The 13031-nt window shown below is 35.5% G+C and overlaps 1 long non-coding RNA gene across 1 annotated transcript; it reads right to left on the reverse strand.

Annotated features, from left to right (window-relative positions):
• Positions 1-9852: 9852 nt before the first annotated feature.
• On the reverse strand, positions 9853-11603 carry LOC127856377 (uncharacterized). Its single transcript, XR_008037990.1, has 3 exons — positions 11519-11603; positions 10936-11036; positions 9853-10430 (listed from the first exon to the last, which is right to left on the reverse strand). It is a non-coding gene; the product is annotated as an uncharacterized LOC127856377 (long non-coding RNA).
• Positions 11604-13031: the final 1428 nt, after the last annotated feature.

The following is a 13031-nucleotide window of genomic DNA, read 5'->3' on the forward strand; positions in this document are numbered from 1 at the left end:
AAGCTATATTTTCTGAATATCTCAAGCTATTTTTGACGTCTTATGCAGATACGTCCGTCTGTACGTGTTTTAATCACTTTTGTAAAGGTAATTTGCAAACTCAAATTACGATGTTGACTCTTAAATAGGCAATATTATACTTAGATTGCGGTAATTCCTTTAATTAATCCATAAGTTACTTTTTTGCGAAGTATAATATCAACAAAACTTGCTCAGTTCATATATGTTGGCTATTCGATAAAAGTAGTATACAGTGTTACGCGTTTTAATGTAAACAGATATTATGGTTATTATGACGCACTTAGGGCAGGTCACTATCAGATAACAGTTCCGCATGAATGCGCAGGTGCGTCACGCATCCTGTTTAAAAATAAATAAATATATGACAAATGCACATACAGCTAGATAAATCAATAATGTATACATATATTTATATACATTTATACATATATAGATCTGCATATTATTTGTTATGTTATTTAAGTATATATTTATTTCGTCGCACGTGCATACAAAGATCTATCAATTAACATTAATTTTGTTTAGTTATACATCTTTGGTGCATACTATTTCCAACAGTTTCGTAGTGGAAAACTATAGTGAACTATTTTCTACAAACGAACCTTTTCCTTTTAATTAAGATATTCGACAAAACAAATAAATGTGCAAAATTAAAGTCGAATTCAGCCGCTAACCAGTTAACCTTTAAAACCTGCTTACTTTAGACATAAAATAGCAATGATATTCAAATTAAAATATTAATACATCAAAAAATGTGTTCAGAATAAACGCATAATTCAACGTGTTTACTTTTATTGTACCCAAACAACTTGCTCCAAAAGTACACATTCGTTATTTTAATTGGCCGATAAGGTTCACAGCAGCTCGAACCTGAAGGTCATCTATTAGTCTATAAAGAAATGTGGTTAATAAAAGACATTTTGTAGCATGTTTGCAAAAAAAAAACACACAGAGAGACATTTGCGCACGCTCGCTCGTACGCACACACTCACATAAACAGGCGCACGCAAGCAATCACGCGCACACGAATACCGACAATATAACCCCATTTTATTTAAAAAAATGCTATGTCACAAACAAATCCGCGGCATTCAACATTAGAATTCCAGAGTTCTTAACAAATCTGAAGAATTATTTAGGTCTATTACAAACAAAACAAACAAGTTCGAACGGCCTGGAAAGTTTTTTTTATTTCACGTTACTAAACGACCTTTAAATTGTGGTCATGTTTAATTTAATCATTGCGAATAACACATCTGTGTACACTTCTGTTAACAGTATATGACAATACTACTTTTTTGTAATTTTAATATGCCTTTCGTAATTTTCCCTTTTTATGTATACATATGGACGTAAAATTATCATTTTTTATTTTAGTTTATTTTCCATAAATATTAACATGATAATAGCTGATTGCCACAGTGCCACATAAATTCCCAGCCCTGTCATGTATCATGTTACATAGTAGGGACGCGACTTATCATTGTTATCATCTCTTTCTTTTGACATAAACTTTTTATGTATAAAATTTTATAATATGGTGAAGACTGACGATGTACCACTTACAAGTAGTAAAACATATGAGCCGTGCTCTGTGAAAAGGGGGTTTAATGCATGTGCGTAAAGTGTCGTTCCAGATTAGCACGTGCAGTCCTCACATGCTAATCAGGGACGACACTTTCTGCATAATTAGGATTTGCTAAGAAGATTCCTTCTGTAAACGAAAAATACAATACAAGCGGAAAGTGTCGTCTCTGACTAACCGGTGTGGTCTGCACAGTTTAATCTGGGACGACACTTTACGCACATGCATTAAACCCCATTTTACTGAGCACAGCACGTATCTGCTCTATTATGTTGTATAATGCAAGGAGGCTGATCGGCCTTTGAAAAGAGTGTTGGGGTTTAAAGGGACTTGTTCACAGTTTTGTAAAATAAAATAACGATTTTCAAAATAATTGTGATAGATTCAAAAAAGAAAGTATACAATATATTTAAACAAGCGGAATTACACTCCTGACCGAAAAAATCGTTAAAATATTTAATCAATAATATATAATCATAATTCGAAATAAGTAAAAGAATTATGTGTTCGCATCGCTTTTCCTCGGTGCTTTGGAAAGTATGTTAAGTACCTACATAGCGTTTATGTTTCGTGTATAAACCCGGCGTGGCGTAGTGGTACCGCGTAAACTTTTACTTCCAGAGGTCCCGGAGTAAAAATCCTTGGTAACGCAATATTCACGTTTGTTCGTGCTCTTATAATAAGCCACGAAGATTGAAAAACATGAAATATGTGTTCGTAAACTTATTTTTTTTATTTTTCTCAAAAATACGAACACCTGTGAACAACTCAGTTTAAAGAAGCTATAGACTGTATAAGTTACGACGATGGAAAAACGTTAAAGGATTCTTAGCAAATATATTTTATTATATTTTTCAATAATTTGAAAACCTGTGAACAACTATTTAACGAAGTTATAGACTGTATCTTGATAAACAATACATACATGTAGGTTTACCATACATTCAAAATAGGCAAGGCTTTTCAGCCGTCTATGTGAAGCGGCCTTGTCCCCTCAGTTTGTGAAAAACTGAATCGCAAACTTCTAAATGCAAAATTTGTGTCTTGAGCTTCTCAATTTTGTGAAAATGTCAGTGGTGAACGTCTCAAAACTGTGATTAACGGTCATTCTGTAAGAAGGAAAGAAACGCTGAAATAGCAATAGCTGCCTACCTTTTCGTCCCATTGCTATCCCTTGTACGTGAGCGTTCTTTTGAAATTAACTGGTTCGGATATCGGACAGTCCGAATAAACGCCAATATAGCCGCGGTCGTCAACAATATGGCACGCTGCACAATGCGCATGTCAGTCAATCTGGAGAGTTATGAAGTTTTCATCGGTACATGATACCCTCCTGAGTGGTTGACAGCCTTTATGGTTTTGTCCGTGTAAACGTGCGGCTATTGATTTTATGATTGGATCATTATATATATGAGACTATTATAAACTCTCAATTTGATGATCTTTTTCGGCGTAGCTGTCTCATTCAGATTATTACCTTAATTTACCTATATTAACAGAAAACAAAATGCTGTCGAAATCACCCGGCCAAGTTAGACTAGCTTCGTTGGACGTTTTTATATTCGGAGTAGAATACGATTGTAAACTACATTCGTCCTCATTTACATGTATGTAGGTATAGTGCGGGTAATTCTTGATCAGAAAATGCATCCCAAGTCATAAATCTGATCTTATCTGATATTATTTGATGTAAGTGACAATCAATTTAACCAACTATAACAATAAACATCAACGCCGTATATCTTTCTTTAAAGAGATTCCCTTTTAAAATCTATGGTTGTTGACAATGAAAAAGTCAGTTAAAATGGTTGTTATTGACAGCACTGATTTCGATTTGCTAATCAAAATGTTTAATAATAAAATACCTGGTATATACTAACAGATAGACGGGACATTACAAGATAGGAAATATAATTGATAACAAATTATTTTAAGTATAATATCTAAAAGTACCTGAATATAAAAGGCAAGTGCAGAGTTGTAAAAGGTGCATTTTGCCAAATGCTTATACTTTTCCCACATGTTAAGCCAATATCCAATTGAGGCATTATACACTTCTTTTTCATTGCACATCGAAGGATAACGTGTGTTTCAATGTAATGTTTAGTCGTTAATGTTTACAAATATGGCCCGGTCGTAATAGACCCATTAACGCACATCGCAGCACGACAACCCTCGGGCGTTGTTTGACCGACTGGCACATCTTTCATCGCCAAACGTGTCTTCTGTGCGCGGCTTCCATTAATAAACATATTCCATTAATAAACATAATATATATTTATTACGTACTAAATAATATAGTTATTATGTTATTATTATATTTTGTACCATTCATTTGTAATTTGCGCAACATTCGCAAAAAAAGTTATGTATAGTCGGAGACATTACTGTTCTACCTATTTACGTGAATGTAAACTTAAAAGGGGCCTCTTTAAAATGTCTCAGAATCCATAACGCATGTGTAGGTATATGTTATATTCACACAAGCGAATTAACACTATTGATCCAGAAAATTGAATAAAAAATATAATGTTTATCTCCAATTTTAAAATAATAGTACGATTGTCCCTGTGTACAAATCCTTACAGTATCATATAACACAGACGTAGAGTCCCTTTTAAAACAAATATTAAAATCCATGTACTTAGTATTTATATTCTTAACAAACATCAGTTGTATGAATCTAGAAAGAAACAATCTATAATCGGTCAGAACAATTGTGTTTATGCTGTAAAGTTATATCGAGGGCACCTAGATTTTTGACGATGCTGCTTCAGCATCGTCTAAGTTATCATACCGTAGAAAAAATCTTCACAATGGCGAGCTATGTAAAAGACCGAGCCAGTTCGATTGAGATAGTGTCGATTTTCTAATCGGCATATCTCGCTGATTAGCATTGGTAACATTCTCCAGCAGAGTTGTCGTTCATGCCTCAACATAGGGTACAACTAAAATGCGTAAATAACTCATATCGGCGGATATGACTGAAAAGTGCGGATATGAACAGATAATGGCTTTTTAAATATATTTTCCATTGTTTTTGTTATTTGAAAATCGTTCTGTGACAAAAATACACGTCGCTTATGTGTAATGTTACGATCGAATGAATTTAAAAGCGTTTTTCATTGGCATTTTAATTTCAGTACAGTCCGACCTGTCAATAAAGTCCACTTTTTTCGTTCCTAAACTTTTTTCTTACCCAAATTGTTTTCGTTCCCAATTTTTTTCGTACCCAATTTTTTTTCGTACTCTAATTTTTTTCGTTACCAAATTTGTTTGTGGCATAATTTTTTCGTTCTCAAAATTGTTGTACCAAATTTTTTTTTCGTACCCACATACACAATTGTGATGATGTAGATCAACTTTAATTGATGCTTTTATATATCTATCCTCTTCAAAAGCATCGTCACACCAGTACTGTCAGTACTTTGATTCCATCTTGTCATCGCCCCTAGAAGACTTGTTAATTGGATTAAGGGTGACATGAACGGATGCGAAATACACGAGACGCCTCTTTCCAGAGACGGCCGTGGTGTAGAGCACGTGGTTCACTGTACCTCGGTTTGGTGTAGAGCACGTGGTACACTGTACCTCGGTTTGGTGTAGAGCACGTGGTACACTGTTTCTCGGTTTGGTGTAGAGCACGTGGTTCACTGTACCTCGAGTTAAAGGGGCCTTTTCACGTTTTGGTAAATTGACAAAATTGAAAAAAGTTGTTTCAGATTCGCAAATTTTCGTTTCAGTTACGATATTTGTGAGGAAACGGTAATACTGAACATTAACCATGCTTTAAAATAATCATTATATGTATCTTTTTACGATTTAAAAACCTGAACATTATAAAGCGTTACAACGCGAAACGAATTAATAATTTGGAGAGTTCTGTTGTTGTCATAAACTTTTTTGAAACTACGAAGATTGCTTTTATAAAGTTTAAAATACCTGTGACATTGCATCAGGAAGGATGGCCGAGTGGTCTAGGCGGTAGTCTTTTTACTCCAGGACTCCAGGGGTCAGTGGTTCGAGCCCTGCTGAGGGTGACCTTTTTTTCTTTATTTTAAATTTTATTCTTGATTTTGTACTGGAGCTTTTTTGATCCAATGTTTACATTTCTCAATAAAAAGCATTTTATTACAAACTTTAAAACATGCCAAAATCTGTGAAAAGGCCCCTTTAACGTCCCATGCGGAAGACAAGTAGTCGATCCTGCGACTTCGAGTTCTGGCACCAGTGTTACAAAGAGACCACGGATCCGCTTTATTACGAATGAATTGTATAAGTATCATTTTATGCAAGTGAGCTTTCGAACTGTCCTCACATAAAACGCACAAACTTTATCACATTCAGTGCAGATAGTTGGTTTGTTCTGCGCACATAAATACTAGACCGTTAATCGCCATCTTCTTGCGATGCCTTAGTAAAGTATCAAATGCTACTTCCGATGTAGACCGAAAGTTTTTAAAACGGAGAACGCTGCGGGTTGAGTAGGTTCTACAACATATTTTGCATTTGTTTTAAAAGTCGGGGTATATAGTACGATTTAGCGAGGCTTAATTCGTCCAAAAATTAACACAAACAAACAATTAAAACCCATTTGGAAAGGTGATGACCATTATAAGTTGTGACAAGTGGAGTTTTTAAAAGCATATTTTGTGCATGTTTGACGAACAAATTGTCCAATCAATTATGAAATAATATATTTAAAACGACCATTTATGTAGACAGTTACTATTATGGCCATTAATTAGAATAAACAGATAATAAACAAATGATCAGTCCATATCTGTATGATTTTACTGACTGAAGTGGTTACCGCTGCAAAGAGGTTGGTGCTCACATAGATAACATATTTGTTTCTTAGTGTAATGTAACCCTTTCTTTCGACCGGTTTGTGTTCAAGCGTCGAGATGATGTTGATCGTGCAAGTAAAGGTCATAATATACTAAAAAGTTAACCTATATAATTGAATGTAATTGCGACATCTTTAAGCGAAAATAAATGCAATATTTTGCACATAGAGTCCCCCATAACCACGCCTTTTCTTAAAGGCCATTCTAAGCGGAATCGATTTGTGCAATAAAAAAGATATGTCAAGTACAAAACGATAAATAACTTGACGTAAGTCAAAATCGACTATTTTTGCAACTTTTTCCGGCCGTTTTTTACTGGAATGTAACCAATTTCAGTCTCACAGTTTATCATATTTCAGGGATTTAGTAGATCTAGTGAACACCTATTCATGCCCTACCACCTATTCCAAAAGATAAAACCAGAACAATAGTTTAAAGTGCAAAACATGCCTTCGAGTCAACTATAATATTTTTTTAGATAGTAGAGTCTATTTGAAACGATTATTTAGTATACTGTAACCTATAATACAATGTTTCTGTTAAAGTCGCAAAAAAACAAGCACTTCTTGATAATTTTAAACCTATTTTCAGTGTGCGTGCCAAAATGTCAGATCGATCTTCACGTAGAAATGCTTGAAAATGCATTTTATAATATCGCCTGGTAAGCTCTCTGACTTTCGCGGTCGGAGCATTGATTAATACAGGGCGTTAGTAAAAAGACTACCCTTAATATTAGCAATCAGTCAATATACTGGAATAGTATTACAAGCTATCTCGATAAAGAAGTAAACAATTATTAAAACGTGTTTTGGGTCCTTTCAGCACAATTTTTGCGATTTGAGATGCTCAAGACGAGTTTGATTTGTTTTATTTTCCTTCGAAAAAGCAGGGGGTTTTTTTCTTAAAAACTCGCAATGCTCCTTAAATTCATGAAAAAGACGCATTTATTCCGTGAAACTTGCCAAAACGCGTAATACCCCGCCCCCCAAAAATGTGATTTTATGTAAATACATCTCCTTTGTTACAGGGTCTGGTTTGCATTTAGGTCTAAATATACTAAATCGTTTTTCTTCATAATTCAATGTTAAAGCGACATATTTAAGTGAACATAAATGCAATATTTTGCTCACGGAGATGCCAATAACTATTCTTAGAGGCCATTCTAAGCGGAATCGATTTGTTCAATAAAAAGATATATCATGTACGAACCAAGAAAGTGAAAATCGACTGTTTTTGCAACTTCTATCCGGCCGTTTTCTATTGGAATGTAACCTTTTAATGTACAATGTTTTACTTAAGTCTCTAAGTTTATCATATTTCAAGGATATAGTAGTGAACACCTATTCATTCCATACCACTATCCCCAAAAGGTAAAACCAGAACAGTAGTTTAAAGTGCAAAACATGCCATCGAGTCAACTATGATATTTTTTTTAGAGACTTCAGCCCTACATGAAACGATTATTTAGTATACTGTAGCCTATAAGTCAACGTTTACTGTTAACATCGCAAAAAAATCACTCCTTGATAATTATAAACCTATTTCAATGTGCGTGCTAAATTTCAAATCGATCTTGCACGTAGAAATGCTTGAAAACGCATTTTATAATATTGCCTGGTAAGTCATCTGGCTTTCGCGGTCGGAGCTCAGTCAGTCAATCAGTCAAAATACTGGAATAGTATAACAAGCTATCTCGAAAAAGATAAACATATACATAAACTATCTGCACTATGAATAAACATACATATTTCATGATTAATTTCATGATATATTTCATGATTAGGTACGTTGGTAATTGTAAAATACACATCACGACGATGATTTCGACTTAAATATGGTGTGTGTAGAAAACATCAACTAAATTTTGTTGTTCATTTTATGTTTAGTCTTGGACATATTTGATGATTGAGGAATCGTGCAGATGATAAGTTATGTACTGCCAACCGATACCTTCCGTTGGTTTGTTTTAGCAGATCATAACCTTCAAAACCGATGACGTTTCTAGTAGTCGAAAAAAAGAAAGTCGCTGGCACCATCTCCGAAATGAATCGCACACAATTAATTGTTTATTTCATTGCCTTTATCCACCTGTTGACAACAATGTTATTACTGGAGAAAGATGTATTGTTTACCGTTTCTATATTTAGTACCTAACTTGTGTTAAAGTTAAATAAAAAATATATACCATACAAACTAGTAACTGTTGTTTATTTTAATTTCTGAAATACTCAACATGTTTATATATATATAAGTACTCCAAGTACTTATAAGATCTCAAAGTTCTTGACTATTTTTGTTATTCCACTGCTGAAGACTCAAGATGATGTCCATATAAGCATTATATGTGACGTCGTCAGCGAAAATCAGTCTTGTGTACGCTGACGTTTATGTCGGGAAATCGCGAGATAACAATCTTGTACGAAAATGCGCTGGATAATTCGTCTTTTTCATACAATTTCTCGGCTCATAATTTATGACATGCTTTGAAAATTTCCACAATATAGGTTATATTACACTAATATCGATTCCCATAGGGTCCCATTATAAAACTGACAACTTTCACAGCATTTTTCTTGCCTTTCCGACGTATCAATTTTTCCGAACCTGGTATCATTTTAAAGATGGATCTGTCATCTTCCAATAATTGCAATCAAAAACATACCGTCTCGCAACTTCTAAGAAAGTAAATCGCTGTCGAATGAACCCACCGTAGAAAAACGTGTTTCGGAATCCTAATTTCGACAAAAGCCCCACACAATAGAAAACCACAAAACCCTCAAAAGTTCATCTTTTAAGTTAGCTTCCAATCCAAGGCATCAAAGTACTCCAGACACATACAGAATATTACAAATAACCACAAAAGTCATGTCTCACATTGTTAAATGGCTTATATTCAAGAAGAGAAAAGGAACTCTTTAGAAATAGGCACTACTTTCGAAGGACCACGGAGGGATACACAATGATTTAGTGTAATGTAACCTTTAAGGGAACTCAACTTTGTCCTATCTTTTTCAAACTTTCTCCACATGAGATTTCAAACTATTTCCACAATGAATATGCAATTTCAGTGCATTCGGATGGGGGTAAAGGCCTTAAAATGGCCATTTGAAGCGGTGACTAAATTGGCCGCAGTCAAGTCGGAATGCATGATTTTTAGTCTAAGTGACGACAGCTGATTTTGCGTCTCCAATTATTGTTTACGCGTAACTTTCATGGCAAAAACTGGTATCATTGCATGCGAAATTCACCAATATATCAGCAAAAGGCCCAATAAATGTATTGATTGTGAATCAGTGTACTTTTCTTGATGAAATAGGAGACTTTTTTTTTAATTTTAAGCACTTTTTTCAATAAAAAAACTCACTGACAGCATATAAAATCATGTTTTTAAGAAAATTATTATTAAAAGCTTCACTTACAATCTAAACATACACATTGCAATTACAAAAATTAATGCTATTATGATGAGAGGCATAATTTTCAGCTTTCAAGCTGATACAAGCCGGCTACCCAAATTTAACACTTAAAAAGGCGCAAATCGCTCCTTCAACAGCTTACGACACAAAGTGACACTTAATGCGCATCCAGATAGTCTCTCTCATATAAATAAGTCCTGTTAGCGACATTTTATTAAGTATTCTCTTTAAAATCCAGTGTTGAAAGCGTAAGTTTTGCAAAAATGTCCACAGTCACCATGCAAAAGAGCATGTTGCTAAGGAATTCCTACGCGAGTGGCCACACTAATGTCGTGGCAGGAAAGTCATTTGGGTGTGATTCCTCTGTAGTTCAGTGAACATTCATTCCACTACCTGGGGATGACTATCAGGATCAATTTTTCCCAGCTTGGTGTAGTGTTGACCTTTCAGGATGTTGATGGATCGTCCACAAGCGCTGCACCACTGCGGCCTCTGTTCAGGACACAGAGTCGGATTGAGGTGTACACAAACCCGCAGTCAGGCAAGGATCATCCAGACCTTTAATAAAATAAATGTTTTAGGCCCCTGAAACTGGCAATTATGTTCAACACTGAGATAAGGATACACATAGAGGAGACATCATGCCATGGCTTTCTCATTATTGACACGGCAAACTCGAGCAGCCGGGGACTTGGCTCTAAACAAAAACAGGTATGCTCCATCAATGTGAGCAAGATGGCATGTCAGAGTTAAAAAGGGCAAACAAACATACAAAAGAGATATGTAGGAAATTAGAAATTAAATGCCAGAAGTAATTTAAGTATTGTTTTTCTGTCTGCAAGGGTTGCTGTGGAAAATAGTGCTTAACGCATAGTTTGGCCTGTAGGGGTTCTGCTAGCAAGAACAAATCGAAGTCATATCTGCCCGCGAACTGTAAGCTTGAGATAACCATATCTGATGAAGTACTGCTTTGAGAATGCATTCTTATTGTACTTGAACCAGATCGCATTGACAGCACAAGGCTTCAGACCCCCAAAAGTGTGAGGCTTTCAATAGTGCTTACCTGATACCAGACCGCATTGCCCGAGACAGTGACTTTCTCCCGGAACTGCACAGGCTGCATCCGCAGCACAATCCTTAAGCTCAATCATGGTCTGGCTGACTCTGAAATAGTGAAATCTGAATTTACAGATGCTCATTTGTCTAAAGTTTATGAGTTTATTGCCTATCTTATTAAAAGCAAACACAATGACATGCTTAAAAAGACATGTGCATTTCTGAAAAGACATACAGCTGCCCGATACTTGACTAGGAAAAGGGCGCTATGGTCTTCACTCTGAATTCATTACTCTAAGGGCTTAACAGAACAAAAGCCAGATCTTACAGCTAATTGGCCCCACCTACAGCTAAATATGCTTTATAGGTTGAAAATAAAGTTATTTGTCTGAAGAACTAGTGCTATTAACTCATCAGCTATGTTGCTCCACTGGCCGCAATTCTGTAAACATAGTGTTAGATATGGAAATACCTAGTCTACCACCTGCACCGCACCACTACGTCCACTGTAAAAATACACAGCTAAGTTAGTACTTTAACGAACAAACTGAAATTCATGTGTTAATTAAACAATCAGTATGATGACTCACATTGAAATCATGTCCAGTGCACCAGTCAGAGCAAGACAGCTAGCGGATTGTTGACCATCTACGGCTCAAGGACAACGGCCCAGGCCGACAAACAAAGAGAAAAATGGCATAAATGGGTTGCATGCATGTAATTTTGCATATTTTTCATCTTGCTCTCCACCTGAAACTTCAATCTATGGACATAATAATATTTACATTTAAGATTTGTTGGAAATGTTACCCTTACTTGTCCATACCAGGTCCCCCACCCATCCCGGAAACCGTCTAAAACCACCTAAAACATCCATTTGGACCAAAATATTGACACCTCTCATCTATTTTAGCACCCAAATCATCAAAACATTCATTAAATTCATTTTCTACTTGTCTCGCTTGCAGACGAATCCATGTGACCTTGACATTGCAGTAAATGTGCTTTTTAAAGGTTATATTACACTAATATCGATTCCCATAGGGTCCCATTATAAAAATGACAATTTCACAGCATTTTCTTTGCCTTTCCGACGTATCAATTTTTCCGAACCTGGTATCATTTTAAGATGGATCTGTCATCTTCCAATAATTGCAATCAAAAACATACCGTCTCGCAACTTCTAAGAAAGTAAATCGCTGTCGAATGAACCCACCGTAGAAAAACGTGTTCGGAATCCTAATTCGACAAAAGCCCCACACAATAGAAAACACACCCTCAAAGTTAATCTTTTAAGTTAGCTTCCAATCCAAGGCATCAAAGTACCCAGACACATACAGAATATTACAAATAACCACAAAAGTCATGTCTCACATTGTTTAAATGGCTTTATTCAAGAGAGAAAAAGGAACTCTTTAGAAATAGGCACTACTTTCGAATGGACCACGGAGGGATACACAATGATTTAGTGTAATGTACCTTTAAGGGAACTCAACTTTGTCCTATCTTTTTCAAACTTTCTCCACATGAGATTTCAACTATTTTCCACAATGAATATGCAATTTCCAGTGCATTCGGATGGGGGTAAAGGCCTTAAAATGGCCATTTGAAGCGGTGACTAAATTGGCCGCAGTCATCGGAATGCATGATTTTAGTCTAAGTGACGACAGCTGATTTTGCGTCTCCAATTATTGTTACGCGTACACTTCATGGCAAAAACTGGTATCATTGCATGCGAAATTCACCAATATATCAGCAAAAGGCCCAAATAAATGTATTGATTGTGAATCAGTGTACTTTTCTTGATGAAATAGGAGACTTTTTTTTTAATTTTAACGAAGCACTTTTTTCAATAAAAAACTCACTGACAGCATATAAATCATGTTTTTTAAGAAAATTATTATTAAAGAGCTTCACTTACAATCTAAACATACACATTGCATTACAAAAATTATGCTATTATGATGAGAGGCATAATTTTCAGCTTTCAAGCTGATACAAGCCGCTACCCAATTTAACACTTAAAAAGGCGCAAATCGCTCCTTCAACAGCTTACGACACAAAGTGACCTTAATGCGCCATCCAGATAGTCTCTCTCATATA

This window comes from Dreissena polymorpha, chromosome 13 (assembly GCF_020536995.1).
Source record: "Dreissena polymorpha isolate Duluth1 chromosome 13, UMN_Dpol_1.0, whole genome shotgun sequence".
Lineage (NCBI taxonomy): Eukaryota > Metazoa > Mollusca > Bivalvia > Myida > Dreissenidae > Dreissena > Dreissena polymorpha.